Source organism: Myxine glutinosa, chromosome 5 (genome assembly GCF_964187855.1).
Source record: "Myxine glutinosa chromosome 5, kmMyxGlut1.1, whole genome shotgun sequence".
Classification (NCBI taxonomy): domain Eukaryota; kingdom Metazoa; phylum Chordata; class Myxini; order Myxiniformes; family Myxinidae; genus Myxine; species Myxine glutinosa.
The window spans coordinates 200,505,092-200,526,171 of NC_136265.1; positions in this window are offsets into that span (position 1 = coordinate 200,505,092).

Here is a 21,080-nt window from a genome sequence, read left to right on the forward strand (position 1 = left end):
CATTTTTCTTATTCCACACTACATAGCAACTTCGACGGTGGTTGGAATTACTTGCTTAGAGAATTTATCTACCTTGCCAAAACCAACATGGCCGAACTCCAACCTTTGCTGGATTTGAACATCGGAAAATCTTTACGCACTGAAAATTTGTGTAAACCTTGCCCCTTCCACCTGGTCGTGGTCGGGTCAAATCAGCTAAACTTGGTGACCACTCTGCATCTGGTTTTTCTGAAGTTAAATGTTCAGAAAACAAATTAATGGTGGGAATGATCCACACTTTTTAGGGTAAAAGGTAAGAGGGAGGTCTTGGGATGGAGGGGTGCAAAAATAAACCACTTAATTATATAGTTAATGAATATAATGTAAAATAATGTAGTCTTGTTTTGGGGTCAAATTAACATTGTTGTTGTATTAATGTTCTATTATATTTAAGATAATCACCGGTGTGAAGTCATTCTGTGACGTTTTGAATGAATTTTACTTCAAAGTTACATTTACGTGAGGTTGCTTTGTGAATCAAGGACACAGTCTCTGGTGGTACTCTTCGCCCGCACCCTGTTTACTGCCCCTGCATTGTGTATACCCCAAAAAGTGCAAAGTACAACAAATGTAGATTGGTTACCTGTTAATAAATATCCTGGAATTCCATGACACATTCTTGCTTTGAATGGCTTCAGCAAACAGTGCGGTTATTGCCAGGAAGAGTGGAAGATAGATACATTTTTGTAGCTCATAAAAAAATAACTTTACAATTGTGACGTCAGATAACACTTGCTTTTTGGTGATGCTCATAGTAAGTCATTGTGAAACAGACATTATAATCGGATTCGTGCTTCTTCTTCTTCTTCGTTCTTCAATTCAAACTTCATTTTACCTCTCCCACCCCCTTCCCGTGCCTCCTCCTCCAAGCCCCCTCCCTCCCACAGATCTCCCGATGTCCCTGCTCTCAAATGTTGTACTTGTGTGCTCCCCCCCCCCCCCCTCTCTCCCCATCTTGTCTCCCGCTCCCTTTATTTCGTCTTGTGTCGGATTTTTTTGTTGTTTTTGTTTTTTTTGTCTAATGTTAGCTCTTACACGAGCCTCGACCTTGTATACAAAAAAATAAAAATAATAAATGTAGCTCATGGCTGTGGTTGACATCATTCGTGACTTGCTGCTGATGCACTGCCCCCTGTAGGATATAGCTGGAATTGCAGATTGCTTTTCCATTTTGCCAGAGATATAGCTCAACTAGTCTTCGTGGAGGACATCCTGGAATCCTCAATATCCACCAACTAAAGCTAGGAGATATACGCTTGTGGTACTTTTCATCTAATTTGCACCGTTAACCCAGTAATGCACCGATTATGATATTTCCATGCATGTCATAACCAACATCAAAAATAAAGAAGGTTCCGGAAGGCATTGGATTCCGGAACCTTCTTTATTTTTCTATCTCTTGGCCACAATAATCAGGCAGCTCATGTGGATCGAATACTTGAGGAGGCAGGGATGACTAGGAGAGAACGCTGTGTGTGTGCCACAGGTAATCTCACCAGAAGTTCAGACCAGCATTGGCCCTGAACCTAAAGAGCCACAAGGAAAGACTGCGAATGCTGATGTGCCCTGGTGTTGTGCTCTGAGGACTTGGGGGCCTAGCTCTATCTCACCTTGTCTCTCTTCACCTTGGCTGTAGCTCTTGTCAACCCTGGCCTCTGCACTGCCCCAACTTGTTCATGTCGTTTGACTTTCAGTTTAATCTCTGATGTTATTGCTTCACCCATCTTTGCATAGACCGTGTCATGTGCAACTTAACGTCAAGGTCAATCTCTCCTTGCGTGTTCATCTTGCTCTGGTTAACCGTAGACCTGCATGAGAAGTCTGCTCCCATGGAGTGAGGCCTAGCTATGTCGCTTAGTTTACCCCCCCCCCCCCCTTGGGGGTTCCAAAGTTGATTACATCCGTGCTTGCTATTTTTCACATAGATTGCATAATAACAGTTATAATTGCTTCGTGGCGTGCTCACGTGGGGGTAACGCTTCACAGCTATTCCAACACAATGTACCTGACCGACACCTGTATCATTAGCAACTGTTTTTTCCCCTTCTCATCCTGGACAAAGTACTGCACGCGAAGGAAAAAAAACACAGAATATAAACGAAACGAACAACTCATTCTCCGCCATAAAACACCGAACATGTGGAATTGATATAATGTAATTGTTGAAGGACTGGTCCAGCGTTCATTCCAAGTGGTTTGACACGAGGGATGTGCAGAACACCTGATTGCAAGTTTCTGCCAAAGGTGGACAGAGGTTATGGTTTCATCGCTGTCTGTCTGTGAACGGTATATCTCAAAACGTTGTGCATGGATTTCGACGAGTCCACTCCCTGGACCTCAGGATAAGTGTCAACTCCGTCTTCAGGCGTCTCTGCGATGCGGGGATCCGTGCTCAGCGTCCAAGACCAGCAGTGTGACACATCCAAGCACATTCGGTGGTGACTATTCTATCTATTCACCTTCACTCTTTCATTCCTCTTTTATCCCGCCTCTGGAACAAACTCCCACTGTCTCTTCAATCCCACTCCTCCCTCCAGGTCTTCAAAACAGCTGTTCACCACCATCTCTTATCTTCCCCCATCCAAAACCTTGATCTTTTCTACCCCCATTAATTCACCCCAGATCCACTTTTTAAAAATACCGACTTCTTTCCTGGAAGTCCTAGCAGTGTCCATGTGTTTTATACATCTCCCACCCCCCCCCCTCCCGTGCCTCCTCCCCCCAAGCCCTCTTCCTCCCACAGATCTCCCGATGTCCCTGCTCTCAAATTTTGTACTTGTGTGCTTCCCTCTCTCTCCCCATCTTTTCTCCCGCTCCCTTTATCAGTTAATCTTATTGGTTCAGCGGATAGGTGCAATATAGAGACGAATCGTGCACTTTTTCATAAAAGCATCAAACTTGGTACACATATTCAGTAGGCCATAAGAAACAAAATTGGATATAGTGCCATCCCAGTTTTGGCCTGTGATTGCTATGGCCGCCATCTTTCAAAATGGCCACCACATGACACTAAATACCACGTAACTCAGCAACCATGAGGCCTAGGATCTTAATTCTGGTGTCTTTATATAGGTTTTCGGTTTCGCCCTCTATTCAGTACTCCACCAACATGCCGGAAGACGAAATCACAGGAACATTTGGTGGCACTGAAAAGTGACTGCAACCTGGTGTCTGGGCTCTATGTTGCTTGTCAACTTCGTGATGGAAATTTGGAAGAGTTTTTCCATCACGAGAATCAACCATGCCCTCCGTCATTGTTGGACAGGGAAAAGCTGAGACAGGGTACCAAATCTAACATTGTTCAGTGCCTTGAGGATACAGTCACGGAAAAGGAGGACAACACTCTCGATGCCGAAGTTGTTGTGCTAAATGGACTTGCCATTGTAAATATGTTGAAGCCTGGAGCAGCAAAAACATTTCAGGAATATGCACACGATGTCTTTCTGCCATATGTAAATTCTAAGCTACAAAGAGCTCAGAGGGTTGATGTTGTCTGGGATGATTACAGACCAGAGAGATGAGAGGGAAAGGAATCCGTCGAAGGGTTGAGCCAAAGACTGCAGTACCGAAAAATTGGCAAGAGTTCTTGCGGCTCTCTGACAATAAGAAGGAACTGTTCTCATTCCTCAGCAGAGAAGTTGTCAACATTCAAACAGAGAAGCAAGTCATCAGTACGTTGAATGAGGATGTTGTTTGTCGCCAAACACGGGAGGTTTAGCCCCTTGTACACATGAGGAAGCAGACAGCTGTATGATGCTTCATGTTGCTGTTGCAGCTAAACAACACAACACTGTTCTCATCCGTACTGTGGACAGTGATGTAGTTGTTCTGGCAGTGTATGTATTTCAAAAGCTACAAGTGACACTGGATGCTCTATGGGTGGCGTTCGGCACAGGCAAGCAAATGCGCATGGTACCAGTTCATGATATCTCAGCTGCAATTGGTCCTGAGAAGTCCATTGCACTTCCAATGTTTCACGCCATTACTGGGTGCGATACGACCTCTTGCTTTGCTGGCAGAGGAAAGAAGACTGCTTGGGATATATGGAGCATGTGCCCTGAGGTTACAATGGAGTTAATGAAGCTGATGGAACAACCACAAATGTCAGATGTTGATGCTGCTATGGATGTTCTGGAGAGATTCGTCGTACTTCTTTATGACCGAACAAGTTCTAAACACCATGTTGATGAGCTCAGGCTCGACCTATTCACAAGGAAAGGCAGAGACGTGAGCAACATTCCACCGGCCAAGGGTGCTCTACTTCAGCACACTAGACGAGCAGTATACCAGGCCGGTCACATCTGGAGTCAGGTGCTTGAAGTAAAGGCTACGCCTCCACAACCGGACGGATGGGGATGGACTCGTAGTAGTGATGGAAACTGGGATGTTCTTTGGAGCAGTCTTCCTGAAGCCAGCAGAGTTAGAAGAGAACTTATTAGATGCGGTTGTACGAAAGGCTGTCAAACAAACTGCAAATGCACAAAAGCAGCTCTGCCGTGTACAGCTTTGTGCGATTGTGGGGGTTCTTGCCATGATTAGTTCATGTGATATCTGGCATTTCACATTTGATGGTAAGCCTAACTGACTCATGGCACATTGATATCTACAACAATAAGTAACTCGGCTTCGTATGCGTTTTGACTGTTATTTTTGTATAGCACTATAAGTTTAATTTACGGTACAGGTATCTTATATTTCATCAATACAAAATAAAGCAATACAAAGACCACCAAATGTTGTGTCTCTGTCAACTGGAAAAGGGCACTTATGTTCCAAAAGTGGTACAAGACGTGATCACACATGCTCATTATTGCCTTCTTTGAATTATATGACCCCAAAAACCTATATATAGGCACCAGAGTTAAGATTCTAGGCCTCATGGTTGTTGAGTTATATGGTACTAGCAACGGTACCCGCCCTATGGGCGGGGCTTCAATTGGGAAGCCCAAATGAAAAGACAAAATATCAGAAATTGAAAGCTTTTTTATTTTAAACAATTCATATAAACATCCGTTGAATCATATCACACACAAATCATCAAAATCTAAACAGTACATGGCGCCCATTTTGAAAAAAGATTGAATTCTGCAAAACGGAAGCGGCCGCTGCACGTCTTTCTCAGTCGCACGTTTATGTGTGAAGAGTGCGCGCCGAATCTGTAACATGGAAGCGGCCGCGACACGTCTTTCTCAGTCGCACGTTTATGTGTGAAGAGTGCGCGCCGAATCTGTAACACGGAAGCGGCCGCTACACGTCTTTATCAATCACACGTTTATGTGTGAAGAGTGCGCGCCGAATCTGTAACACGGATGCGGCCGCTACACGTCTTTATCAGTCACACGTTTATGTGTGAAGATTGTGCGCCGAATCTGTAACACGGAAGTGGCCGCTACACCTGTTTCTCAGTCGCTTTGCACACGCTGCCGTGTTACTTCGGAGCCGCACGTTTATACAGGAAGAGTTCGTCAGGAGTCGATCTACTCTCTCCTGGTACGTAGAATAAACAGTATTTGTAGAATTTCAACAAAAGCCACATCACTGTTCATATCGGTAAATATTATTCCATCGTGTTTGGAAAAACTGGAAAATTGGAAAAATTGGAAGAACAATATAGCCTATTTTACTCCAGGGTGATCCTAGGATTACCCACCCAAAATTTCGTTGCGATCGGTTCAGCCGTTTTTGCGGTACCTTCGAACGGACGGACGGACATTTGGTGAATTATAGTAAGATTTTAGTATTAGACGGCGGCCATTTTGAAAAATGAAAAATGGCCGCCACAGCCGTCATAGGCCAAAACTGGGATGGCATTATATCTATTTTTCTTGTAATGGCCAACTGATGATATGTACCAAGTCTCATGCTTTATCAAAAGGTGCACCATTCTTCCCCCTATCCGCTCTACTCTATGTTTTATGTGTCAGTTTGTCTTTTTGTGATGTTAGCTCTTCCACGAGCCTCGATATTGTATACAAAGTTTTTTTTTATTTATTTTAAATCAGGATGTCCGACAGACATGGAGCAATAGGTACATGGCACCAGGAGCTGATTCTGGCATGTAAGGCCATTCCCCATATTCAGATTTGAGTGCTCATGTGGTAAATGCGACGACGGTGCAATGGAGTGATTGCTGCTGGAGTTGGATATGCCGTACCTGGTATTGAGATTGTTACCTCCACGTCGGATCCCGAAGTGAAAACTTTCGCCACAACACGCATGACTAGGCCTCAATGAAATGGACATGTAATTATTCAGCATTCCCAGAGGTTTGTACCTCAGCTGTATCCCATGACGTCACATAAATAATTAAATCCAATCAACAACAATGACGTGTTTTTTATTTTATTGACAATCTTCACGAACCCCAACCCTCACCGGGAAAGCCGCTCATTGGCCGATACGACCACATGATGCTGCTCTATGATTGGCTCGTTCTCGTCAGAATGAGGTAATTTCTATTCGTATTTTCTCCGTTAATAATTCTTTACCGCGATATTAATATATAGAAAAGTTGTCAGAAATGACAAGATATAATCGATTCTGGGTTTAAAAATTGTGTACAAATTTATGAGTAACTTGTAAAAAAATACTTCAGTTCATTCTTGACACACACCCAGGGGTTTGTTCCGTTAGCAAGCGGCTTGCGATCGCTAGCCAAGCCAGCCGTTCCGTATAAACCGCATTCCAAGCCGCTCGGCAAGCGGAGCGAGTGGTTAAGAGAAGAGGTACTTACGTTGTCATCAAAAATGGCCGCCGTTGGATTCAGAAGGATACAACAACCAATGAAATGTTCGGAGGCATTCCCCATGTCATATATAATCGTAATACTCGTACCGACTGCAAAGCCGCAATGAGCCGGCGAAGCCAAAGCCTCTTGCCACTATTTTACCCATCACCATGGCATCAGTAGGTTAGGTAGTTGGTAGTAGGTAGGTAGGTAGTTGGTAGTAGGTAGGTGTAGTAGGTACCGTACCTGGTAAGACTTGGTAAAAGAGAACAGCAGACAGTCCTCCCCAATACCTGCATACAATAAATGTCACAAGAAGCTTTAGGAAGTAACTATACGATGTGCTAGCTTAAGGCCTATTTTAAGAAATTTTAACTGGGCTTAACATACGTTTTCACAGTAAGTGTGTAGTCTTCTAACTTCAGTCGCTGTCAGGGCTGGTTCTCTGACTCTCCGGGCACGGCAGCTTCGTCCACCAGAAGACGTTAGCTTGCAGTGATTAATTCGGTGAATTCCATCTCAACTTTGGATATTTCCGGCCGTGAAAAACTATCCGTATTTCTAAACTAAATATGTAAAGCGCTTATACCGTATTTCTGGCCGTGAAAAACTATCCCGTACGGCCGCGAGATTTCTAAAAAATAATTCTTCGTCAATTTTAGAATATTTGACGCCGTTTTCCCGTCCGAAACGCGTAATAATATTTTTTCAAATGCTCGAATCTCATTGGTTCTGGTCTTTGATGACGATTTTCGTTGAAGATAACAATGCTCGAATCTCATTGGTTCTGGTCTTTGATGACGATTTTCGTTGAAGGTAACGAGGTTGGTCTTAACGTATTTTAATTACTAATGAGAGGTTTCATGAGATTATGAATCAAAGAACGACGGGTGAAACAAGCTCCTATTGAACTTTTTCGCAATTGTTTTATGCAAACTTCCGCATCCGGTCGATGGCTGTCTCCAGCACTCCATCCAGTGAGCGATTTCATTTTAGACATATTTTTGCAAATGCTCGACTCTCATTGGGTCCGGTGTTTGGTGACGCGTTTTGTTGAAGATAACCAGGCCCGTGCGGGCCGATGTTGGTCTTAAATAATTTTATTAATACTTCTTATTAATAATACTTAATGCATACTTCCGCATCCGCAAGATGGCTGCGCCCACTGCGCTTCGGATTCTCGAGCCAAGGCATAATCAGGTTTTCAACATAATACGTACTCGTTTATTGACAACACCGGCTTCGCCGGCTACTATTAGTGCAACATGCATTTCATATTTTTATTGTTGCACTACTTCTAGTTTACATCCTAATTCTTTAAATATATAAACATTAAATACCCTTCCAAAATGCACAATGTTAGGGTTTATTAGTAAGCTCGGTCGAGAGCTCCGCCTGCTGACTCCCACTTTATTTATCTATATTTCCTTCTTCCTCGTACTTTGTATCCGCTGTAAACACAATAAATCCGTTTGTGGAAGTTGTTACAAGAGGCTCGAGCAAAACTGAAAACGACGGCCTCAGACAGCATTGTTTCCATGCAGATCGCCATGTTTTTAAGTGGCGCCGAGCACTCCGTTCCGTTGGAGCGCTTGTTTGAGAGCTTTGAATCATGCAAGCTGCTTGCTAACGGAACACATCCGAGAAAGCTATAAAAAAGCTGATCATTAGGCCAAAAAAAATACATTGCTGGTCTCTGGTCAGACCAAAATTCCAGAATTGATGCGGTGATGCGGTTTTTTTTTCTTTTCTTTTTTCGAAAAGCATGGATTGCACATATAGAGGTTTTTTTTGTGTCCTCATGCCAAGCTTGCAGTCCTCCTCATCTGCTGTGGTGCCGTCCAGAGAGAAATTAAAGACAGCCAATGGGACTTGTAGGCCTTTTTTTGTAAATAATGAACACAAGCTCAAGTTATTTTAAAATATATTTATTCTGAAAATTATTAAGTTCTTCAAGCATATTATAGACTGCCATTTCGATCTCGAGATCGCCTCGCCGTACCGTTAAACATTCCAATGCGTCGATCGCGTCAACACTGCGCATGCGCAAGTGGTCTCACAGGCCGATGGTCTCCCACGATCTCTTCTCCCAGTCCACCAGATTATCACAGACACTTACAACTTCATGACAAACGAGATAGGATCCAGTCCTAAATAACGAGACCACCCGCAGCTCTCTAGGCCTTCTGGTTGCTTCACACGAACCCGACAAAGAACGTCTTCGTTTCAATAAATGACAATATCCAGCCGATAGAGGCCTTGCATCGCGTGAGCGTCGTCCATGGCAACCGGTTCCAGCCGCCATCTTAGGTGGCATAAACAACATGGCGGGAAAGCTGGCATTTGATCAGACGGACCTGTCAGTTTACGCCCGTAGCTTGCCCGCTGAGGCGTTTTCGCGGTATTGCGAGAAACTGAGGCTGTCATCTGCCTATGGACCCGTGTGGACCCACAAGTACGCCACACGTACGCCACACACACTCCACACGTACGCCACACGTATGCCACACACACTCCACACGTACGCCACACGTATGCCACACACACTCCACACGTACGCCACACACACTCCACACGTACGCCACATGTATGCCACACACACTCCACACGTACGCCACACGTACGCCACATGTATGCCACACACACTCCACACGTACGTAACCAAATGCCTAATCCTGCTTTTCGCTTCGCGAGCGAAGGTAACAACCTCATGAGCCATATTCTCACCTGAGAGCTGCAGTCAAGGCAGCCATGAAACCGTTTTAGCGCGTTGTGTCGTCCGGGAAACGGTAGAATGACGAGCCCGATCCCTTATGAAATCGGGCTGTACATCCGACAGCACAACAACTCTTTACCATCGTGTAGGGGGCAATTTATATGTGAGACGAGTTTCAAATTGCCGCCATTTTAATACGTATGGTGGCAGAAGCAATGTTGTGCCATCCAAGGGGTCACGTGACTAAGACGATGACGTCACATGCAACTTCCCTATTGGATTCATGACGTCACGGCGCACAAAACTACTCATATCTTTGGAACGGCTGGTTGGATTTGGACAAACTAAACGCAGTTTTGTAGGGGAGAACCGTGCACGAACGTCGATACAAATTTGGAAAAAATAATTGTTGACGCGCAGGGTCAAAATCGATGCGCGCGCTGATCAGAACCCGGAAATATATTTTTCTCTGCCTTATAATTACAACCACAACATGTACGTCTTCTTCTTCCTCCCACAATTTGGGGTGTTCATATGACGTCATCATTGAACGCTGGTAACTCGTGGGTGTGCAGAGCCATATGATACAGGTACAGGTACCGATCACCAGGGGGCGGTGTATACCTGGTGGTCTGCAGGTGTTCAGTATCTCGCACGCGGTGAGAAGTGGTTAATGCGCAAAGCTCGAGTTCAATGTGTGTGACATAACTCGGATGGACGTTAAACTCGGTGTCACCATTACCAGCATTAGATGGTGGACCGTGGACGTTAAAGACCTCACGATGTCCTTCATGAAGAGTGGGCGAGCTATCGCCGGCACCATGAACAAATCACAAATTCCTGCTCTACCTACAGGGGGCACTGCATCAGCAGCATAGCGGTACCCTCAGCCAATGATGCCACCGTACAGCCTTGTGCGGCACATAATGGAAGAAGAAGAAGGATCCGAGTTCATCAAATTGTCGATCGATCTAGCAGACACCACGAGGTCCAGGTTCCTATTAAATACAGCAGATTAAATACCTGCAGATACCACCAGGTACAGTGACACCTGTACACTCTGTACAGGTGTCTAGATTACAATACTCTCCATGTGCCTCGCATACAGTAATGGCAGGTTCATCAAACATACAAACAGTTGGGCCTTCCTGTTAGGGGGGGCGCTGCACGTGACTTGCTGGTCGTGCCACCTCACTCTCGCCTGGGACGGAGAGGACCAGGAGCTGTGAAGAATAAATCAGTTTCGAAGACTATAAAGACTGACCTACCTGAAAACGGCAGCTTTGATGGGACAAGATGGTGGTCTGCAGTGTCGCGCCATTCGATGTGCGTTTGGGAGGCTTGGGTCTGGAGCTTGGTGGGACTTGTGGGTCCCGTGCTGCCGGGTGGGAGAGCCTGGGCTTTGATGGACCTCCTCCTGTAGAGCTCCGTCCGTTGAGGATTTGAGAGAACGAGGTGAGATCGAGGATTTGTGCCACATGCGGTGGCTTCGGAGTGCACAGCGGCTTTGGTGAGACGGAGGGTTGTGCACCTGGATTGTCTGGGACGTGGCCTGGCCTGGCAGCTTGCTGGGTTTCTCCTACCTCATCATGCTGGGAGTGAGGGCCCGGGATTTGGGGACTCCCTATATGCCATGTCATTCCTGCAGGGAACCAAGCTCCGTGAGATCCAGTAATGTGCCAAATTCAACAGCTTAGTGGGGGGGGGGGGCTTTGGTGGGGACAGGGGCGAGGCGCCCATGGCTTGATGGGTTTTGCCGACTATAACCCATCAAGGAGGACACGCACGCGCACACAGGGAGGAGCCTGAGATTTGGCTGACCCAAGTGGTAAGGGCACCTGTGATTTGGCGGACCCGAGTGGAAGGGGGGCCTCAGAAAGATGAGGACCTGTGGCAGTGATACACACACACACACACACACACACACACACACACACACACACACACACACACACACACACACACACACATACACACACACACACACACACCCCTTGTCCATTTCTAGTAGGTAAAGGAACCATCAACCACACAGTGCTCTCAGGTTTGTTTTGAAGCGCGTGGGTGATCTTCGGTGGTGGTTGTGAAATTCAAATGGTCTACATGCATCCATGTAGTCTTGGGACCGACGGGTTCCCACTGAAGTAGAAGGGGAAATATCAAACTGATAGAAACTTAAAAAACCCATTTAGAACCCATTTATTTATTACGTACTACAGTTAATTATTACTTGACACCTCTTCTCCCACCTTTTTCCCCGCCAAAAATCCTTCCTCTTTCTGTATGCTCCACGCATTCATTCTTCTTTCTTTCATCCCCTCATTGCTTGTTCTCCCTCACTCACCTTTCCTACCCACACTACCTTACCCAATATATTTAATCTCTCTCCTATCATCGCTCCTCCTGTTACTTTTCTCACTTTTTCATATTTCCGATTTAGTCCCCTGCGCACATAATAAACAGATGGCCTCGTACAGGACACGAGGAAAGGCAGTGTACATGGTACATACCGTACGTACTATGACAAGCAGGCAAGCGTGAATACAATGCACAATGTGTGGTGGGAACTGCGGACACAGCAGAAACAGATGAAAATAAGTTATGGAGCAAACGATTATACACATTATCCCTCTGTGGTTTGGCCTGTTAAACATCTCAGCACTAACACGATTTGCAGGTGCTTTGTGTGTGTGTGTGTGTTCATGGTTCTCTCTCTCTCACCTTTATATAACCCCTCCCTATAAACAAGGGATCGTTTCTCTGCATGCAGCTTTAACATGGGGACTGAAAATACGTTTCTCGCTTCTACTGGACGAAATCGGCTGCAAATTTCAGAAGTAAATACTTTATGCATGGAGGTAATATGTTCCAAATTTCAGCAACGTCTGTTTCCGTATTCTTGAGTTTTATTTAGAAAATCCCCCAAATCACGTTGGTGTCTGTCCGTCCATCCGTCTGTCTGCACAAAATGGGTTGGCCCTCATATCTCAAGGACTATGCATTGAAACTAGCTGAAACTTGGAATATACATCGGCCAATAGGTCTAGTTAATGGCTTTCAAAATAAATTCCACCTAAGTGCCATAGTTTTTGCTTTAAAATTATATATATATAAATATATTGTTACGGTTTTGCGCGACCCCCGTTCCCTTACCAAGGGGAGATTAAGCCCCTTGTTCTCCTTGGGTCTTCGAACCGCGAGACTGAGTCGCCACTTCCGGTCAGACGCGGGAAAGGGTCTCGGGACAATGTTCGCACGTACCTAAGTACCCACGCCGCCACGGCAGCGGGGATCGAGTCTCGCACGAACCACGCGTAATTGAGTACACCCGAGCGGATGGCGTACCACGTGGTCCGTGCTGTTACCTTGCTATTGGAACCCGATCAGAGCGATATAATTAGTACCACGCTGTCAATGATGGAAGGGACGAAACGGTCGAATCAAAGGAAGAACAGGTTTAATTATTATTTACACAATGTACACTGGTAGAAGAAGAAGAAGAAGAAGAGACACAGGGCAGTCTTAAGCAGTCTTACTTATTTGCCCAGACAATGGGCCCACTCACACATACAGGGAGATGAAGGAAGAATGTTCATGCGCCGGGCGCGCCGGCTTTGGTCCTCCAGGAACAGCTCACCCGACGTGGCCCTCTGGCGGTCACCACACGTATCCTGGCGAAGGCAGGCGGGAAAATCCTCGCGGCGCGTATCTCGGCAAAGGTAGGCAGGCAGGAAAATATGCGCATCTGGGGCCTGGCACGACTGTCTCTCACAGCGCGATTAATACAACTGCCGTCAAATTGAGCGCTCCGAACTCATAACTCGTAACTCAGCGCTTTCACTCTCGTAACTCAACGGAGGATCTGACTCCAGCTCAACACAGCGCTTTCCCTCTCATAACTGAACACAGCGCTTTCACTCTCGTAACTCAACGGAGGACCCCGACTCATAACTCAGCACCTCATAACTCAGGTGGGGGCTCTGGGGCACAGGGTCATATATCGTCCTGCTCTGGCCCGAATCGAATGTTCCAAACCCCGCCTTTTGCCGCAGTGGTAAGCCACTCCCCTCGAGCCCTGATTGGCGGCTCGTGCTTACCGGTCACTCCCACTCCTCCTGCCCCGCCTTCCTTCGGCCTTCATCGACTTGTTCAGGCCGGCCTCGTGGTATTTTGCGCCAAAACCCAAAGCGTCGAGGCATCGTAAAGGACCTAATTCTCATTATTCTACTCAACGCAAAACTACACACATGAAAGGTCTACGCTTACATTTACTAAGAAATAACTGAGCTTTAAACGAGGCTACATGTTGTAGTGTAACTAAACTATGAGGGGAAATTAACCTTTATGATAAAACACAAAACCGCAACAATATATACAGGTGAATCAAAAGTAGCGCCCGCGCCCGATTTCTGTTTTTTCGGCTGTCAGATTTTTTCTGGGATGTCATGTTGTTAATAATTGTCTTGCAGATTATCAATTTTCTTAATTTATTTATTTTTGATTTTGTTTTGCAGGTTATTGCTGAGAGTTTGGAAAGTTACTGAAGTTGCACCAAATTGAACCATGAATTGCCTTTCAATGAATCAATGCATTGCGGCCGTGAAACATTACTACAAATGTAATGAACAACCAACGATGGCGGCACGCCGTTTGGCACAGGAATTCGATATTAACCCACCCCAGGGAAGGAACATACGATTGATTGTCAAGAAATTTGAAGCAACAGGGTCGGTAGCCACTGCAAAGAAGTCCGGTCGTCCGAAAACGGCAACGAATGTAGCTAAGGCTGAAGAAGCCATCAGGAGTCTGGAACAAAGTCCGCAAAAGTCAACTCGCCGTTTATCTGCAGAGTTGGAAGTGAGCCAATCAAGTGTTATCCATATCCTTCACCAGAAAAACTGGAAACCTTACATTCCACGCTTACTGCATGCCCTTCATGATGGAGATGACCGCCGTCTTCAATTTTGTGAAGAGTTCTTAGCTAAACTTGACGAAGAGGACACAATGCTAGACAACATCTGGTGGTCAGATGAGGCATGTTTTAAGCTAAACAGCACAATTAACAGACACAATTGTGTCTACTGGGCTGCGGAGAACCCAAGAGTGACAGTTGAGAAGGAGGTAAATTTACCTGGCGTGACAGTTTGGGCAGCCATATCTCCATGAGGGATAATTGGACCCTTTTTCTTTGAGGGATCTGTCACTGCAGAAATTTACCTGGATATGCTGCAAACCTTCTTTTGGCCCAGGGTACAAGATCAGGACTGTTATTTCCAGCAAGATGGAGCTCCACCTCATTATGGACGTCATGTTCGTCAGTGGCTTGATGAAAACTTTCCCGGAAAGTGGATCGGCCACCGCGGTCCGATCGAGTGGCCGGCACGCTCCCCAGACCTTACACCTCCAGATTTCTTTCTTTGGGGGCTCATGAAAGACCTTGTTTATCGTGAAAAGCCTCGTACCATTCAGGAATTGAAGGCTCAAATCACTGCAAAGTTTGAGGAAATTGATATTGAACTCTGCAAGCGTGTGTGCCACTCTGTGCCTGCTCGGCTGCAATTGTGCATCGATCACGAGGGAGGGCACTTTGAAAATTGCAAGTAAAACAGCTTGGTACACTTCCGTAATAATTTTCCCCCGAATAAATGGTTAGATAAACATGTCATTCATTTATTTATACCTTCTTGTACACTGTAATACAAATGTCAAACAAACAATCAACTGACAGATATATATATATATATATATATATATATATGCATATATATATATATATATATATATATATATATATATATATATATATATATATATATATATATATATATATATATATATATATATATATATATATATATATATATATATATATATATATAATCAACAGAAATCGGGCGCTACTTTTGACTCACCCTGTATATATACTTAAATAATTATATAAAACATCTAATCCCAAATCTAATGTGCTGGGTTAATCACCTAATGGATAAGGCATCAGGCTCCCAAGCTGGGCATTGTGAGTTTGAATCCCGTCTGGCATTCGATTACAACAGTTATGGCTGGTACCCTGGTATACCACTTCACCAATAATCTTCTTCTTCCTTTTAGTTTTATGGCGTTTACAGAGCTGCGAGGCTGAGAAGTAGGGGGTAGGAAGGATAGTGGGGGCGGTGGGGTAAATTTACTCTGTGCCATGGCTAATAATCCTCCCTCTCTGCAGCAGGGGTCAGTAAACCACTTGCGCTGTGGCACGTGTACAGACGAAAAATTTAAGTCGCCTCCTGTAAATTGTAAGTCGTCTTTGTGACCATGACCTGACCCTGGGTACTACCAACACGTATGCAATTAATTTTGTTATGCTCTAACAGGAACACGAACATCACGGATAAATCCTATAAAAGGTGTCATTAGTAGGTGGATATAGATACACATGCTCAATCGGATAACTTGATGTGTGGCACAATATTGATGTGCGGCATTTAATTACCGCAGTTAATTAACCCTCAACAAGCTTTGCTAATTACCCCGATTGGCGAATCCAACCCTAGACCAGGTATCTACTATATAAGAGAGATGTCTGTCTGTGTGTCTGTCTGTCTGTCTGTCTGTCTGTGTGTCGCCATTTTTCTCAGAGTTGGCCGAATGGATCTTCGTCAAACTTTCAGAGGTTCATCAGTGAGTGCCTGGGAGTGTTTTAGGCAAAAAAAACCCCAAAAAACATTTTTTGAAAAAAAAACGATATTTTTGGAGTTTCTTTTATTAAAAATCGCTCGATATTGCCTAAGCCTTTTAAAATGAATGACAGTTATATACAAGTACACATTCGCATAAATAAATACAAAACAATCACCAGACATTTTAACACAAATAAATCAAACAATTCCGGAAGTGTACGAAGTTGGTAGTACGGCTTCTTCTTCTTGTTGTTGGGCATCACACTTAACGCAGAAACGGGATGAATGCCACATTCACCCACCAGCATATATATGCCCCCTTCCTCTCCTGCCTCCCCCCTTCCCCTCCCCTCCCTCACTGGGTCTCACCAGGAGCAGGTGATGAGCACAGCTTCCCCTACCCAGATTCCAGAAAACTCCTCCGCTTCCGTTATTGTTCTGCCCTTTTATTATCTTGGGCTCACGGGTCATCAATGATGTGCCACGCCCTTCCGTGCTCACTCGCCATTAGTCGAGGTGACCCGGTTGATGGTCGAAGGACCCCACCCGGACGCTGAAGAGGGACGGTGGTATTCCGTGACATTTTCCCGCCTTGCTAGCTCTTAAAGGCCGAGCAAAACTTTTAAAAGAACATCGAGACACAATTCCAAAGGTAAGGACATGAAACAGGTTCACAGGGATGATGATTTTTACATACAAGCACCAGGGTAGGTAGGCGGTGTCCATCTAATATGTACCCGACGCACATCTTATATCACAATTAATTACTTTACCCTTATTCCAAGACATTTATTGAGGAGATAACTAAACTATACCCCTAGGAGTCATTTTCACAACAGCATTATTATATGCTGGGCTGCAGCTGTGCCGCTGATGCAGTGCCCCCTGTAGGTTAGAGCAAGAATTTGGAATTTGTTCAGGGTGCCGGCAATAGCTCGCCTACTCTTCAAGAAGGACACTGTGGGATCTTTAACCCGTTTTGTGTGCTGGTCGATTTGTCCACCATTACTCACATCCTTGTGATTATTAAAAGGTCCACCGATGTCTCCTCAAAAAGAGCACAGTGTACAGTGTACAGCCCTCAGTGGCTGGAGTACAGTGTACAGTCCTTGTGCAGACACATGAGCTCCCTGGACCCCATGGGAGCCCTGTTGTGACAGACAGAGGGAAACCCTGTTGAAGGAGCTTCTTTTAGTTTGGTTGAAGAGTTTGTTTGGTTGTTATACTGATCCCTCCTGAGATATGGATTACACCTTTTAGACCAAAAGTATTTACTAGGCTTTTCACTCAAGGGACAATGACGTCAAAACGAGCTCAGGGAAGGCGTTGGTTGAAATCACTCCCAGTTTTGGTGCCAGACGCAAGGCCCGTCTGGGTACGTTTGTGTTGACAACTGAGCGTAGTGAAGGTCTTGTTTATCTCTTTTACGTTGGCGTGGTTTTGGCCGTTGTTTTGAACTTGTGGTTGTCTTGGTGTTGGGTTAAAAAGAAAAACAAACTCTTTGCACATGTGGGTGTTAATGGTAGAATCATTTGAGCCTGCACCTGCCATATACAAGGACGTCTATTGAACTTGGTGCAGGAGGAGGCCATTTTCTCCATCATGTCTGCATCATACTAAGCTGCCATGCATGATGCAGGACGTCCAGTTAAACATCCATCATGCTAATGCCTTGTCCTGCCTGAAAAACACCGGGATGCCACCCCGGACGTGTTCCATGGGTGGCAAGATAGTCAGGAGGTGCTTTGACCAGGCTGCAGTATCACTTGCCTGAGGAGCAGGTGAGAAAAATCCAAATTGTTTTCTCCAGAGGTAGCTGGAAAAAAATCTGGGAAAGGGCAGTCTGCAATGGCCTGGTGATGTTCCTGTGCTTGCTCCACTCTTCTACTCCTCACCCCACTGACACTTCCCCCAGTGAAATTAAGTAAATAAACTGACAGATTGAGTTGTTTGGTGGGTTGGCAGAAAGCCTTCGCGAAGAGGAGGCGATGCCTCCTCCTGCATCAAAGTTTCTTGTACATCCTTGTATATGTCATGTCCTAATTATTCTACCATATAACGCCCACGCATGCCAAAGAGTTTGTTTTTCTTTTTAACCCAACACAATGTGTTTGGAGACCCAGTCAACCACAAGTTTAAGAAAAAGGCCAAAACCACGAAAGCAAAAGTCTGCTCTGACGCGTGTGGTGTAGCCTATAGTTTAATGAATGCTTTGGGTGAGACTGTAATTTGTGTAACTGGCTGTAAAGGAGATAAACATGGTCTTCACTATGACTATGAGGACACAAACGTACCCAGACGAGCCAAACAACTGGGAACCGACATCATTGTCCATTGAGTGGAAAGCCGAGTAAATTCTTTAAAATCCAAAATGTGTAATCCACGTCTCAGGAGGGATCACTATCAGGATCCAAACTAAACAAACTCTTCAACCCAACCGAATGAAGCTTCTTGGTGGGGTCGAGGGAGCTCGCATGTCTGCACAAGGCTGTGCATGTAACCACGCGTAGGGCAGACAATGGAGACATCAGTGGACTTTTTCATCATCACAAGGATATGTGAGTAGACGATGGGAAAATATAATTTGGGACCTCCCCCTCTCCCACCCTGAACCCCGGTGACGATGAATTTTACGAGTATTTTGCCTGAAACCTTCTCGTGTAACCCCCAACCTGTAACCCCTAAACTCATTCCACCCAACAATTCAGAAGAGCATACAAGTCAAACAAACACAAAACAGGATGTGCCGTTTAGTAACAGGATGTGACGTTAGTAACAGGATGTGACGTATATAGTAGCCGGCGAAGCCGGTGTTGTCAATAAACGAGTACGTATTATGTTGAAAACCTGATTATGCCTTGTCTCGAGAATCCGAAGCGCAGTGGGCGCAGCCATCTTGCGGATGCGGAAGTATGCATAACAAATTTAAAACGTTCATTAGGAGTTTCTTTCACCCGTCGTCGTTTGATTCACAATCTTATGCACCTCCGATGTATTAATAAAATAATTTAAGACCAACATCGGCCCGCACGGGCCTGGTTATCTTCAACAAAACGCGTCACCAAACACCGGACCCAATGAAAGTCGAGCATTTGCCAAAATATGTCTAAAATGAAATCACTCACTGGATGGAGTGCTGGAGACAGCCATCGACCGGATGCGGAAGTTTGCATAAAACAATTGCGAAAAAGTTCAATCGGAGCTTGTTTCACCCGTCGTTCTTTGATTCATAATCTAATGAAACCTCTCATTAGTAATTAAAATACGTTAAGACCAACCTCGTTATCTTCAACGAAAATCGTCATCAGACACCAGAACCAATTATTATTACGCGTTTCGGACGGTGAAAACGGCGTCAAATATTCTAAAATTGACGAAGAAATATTTTTTAGAAATCTCGCGGCCGTACGGGATAGTTTTTCACGGCCAGAAATATGGTATAAGCGGTTTACATATTTAGTTTAGAAATACGGATAGTTTTTCACGGCCGGAAATATCCGAAGTTGAGATGGAATTCACCGAATTAATCACTGCAAGCTAACGTCTTCTGGTGGACGAAGCTGCCGTGCCCGGAGAGTCAGAGAACCAGCTCTGGCGCCTGACAGCGAACGAAGTTAGAAGACTACACACTTACTGTGAAAACGTATGTTAAGCCCAGTTAAAAATAGGCCTTAAGCTAGCACATCGTATAGTTACTTCCTTAAGCTTCTTGTGACATTTATTGTATTGTATGCAGGTATTGCCATCGGGGAGGACTGTCTGCTCTTCTCTTTTACCAAGTCTTACCAGGTACGGTACCTACTACACCTACCTACTACCAACTACCTACCTACCAACTACCTAACCTACTGATGCCATGGTGATGGGTAAAATAGTGGCAAGAGGTATGCAGGTATTGGGGAGGACTGTCTGCTCTTCTCTTTTACCAAGTCTTACCATGTACGGTACCTACTACACCTACCTACTACCAACTACCTACCTACCTACTACCAACTACCTAACCTACTGATGCCATGGTGATGGGTAAAATAGTGGCAAGAGGTATGCAGGTATTGGGGAGGACTGTCTGCTGTTCTCTTTTACCAAGTCTTACCAGGTACGGTACCTACTACACCTACCTACTACCAACTACCTACCTACCTACTACCAACTACCTAACCTACTGATGCCATAGTGATGGGTAAAATAGTGGCAAGAGGTTTTGGCTTCGCCGGCTCATTGCGGCTTTGCAGTCGGTACTAGTAGCCGGCGAAGCCGGTGTTGTCAACAAACGAGTACGTATTATGTTGAAAACCTGATTATGCCTTGGCTCGAGAATCCGAAGTGCAGTGGAGGCAGCCATCTTGCGGATGCGGAAGTATGCATAACAAATTTAAAACGTTCATTAGGAGTTTCTTTCACCCATCGTCGTTTGATTCACAATCTTATGCACCTCCGATGTATTAATAAAATAATTTAAGACCAACATCGGCCCGCACGGGCCTGGTTATCTTCAACAAAACGCGTCACCAAACACCGGAGCCAATGAGAGTCGAGCATTTGCAAAAATATTTCTAAAATGAAAGCGCTCAATGGTGGGCGCCATCGACCGGATGCGGAAGTTTGCATAAAACAATTGCGAAAAAGTTCAATAGGAGTTTGTTTCACCCATCGTTCTTTGATTCACAATCTAATGAAACCTCTCATTAGTAATGAAAATACGTTAAGACCAACCTCGTTATCTTCGACGAAAATCGTCATCAAACACCAGAACCAATGAGATTCGAGCATTTGAAAAAATATATTTTTTAAAGCTTATTACGTGTTTCGGACGGTGAAAACGGCATCAAATATTCTAACATTGATGAAGAATTATTTTTTAGAAATCGCGCGGCCGTATGGGATAGTTTTTCACGGCCAGAAATACGGTATAAGCGGTTTACAT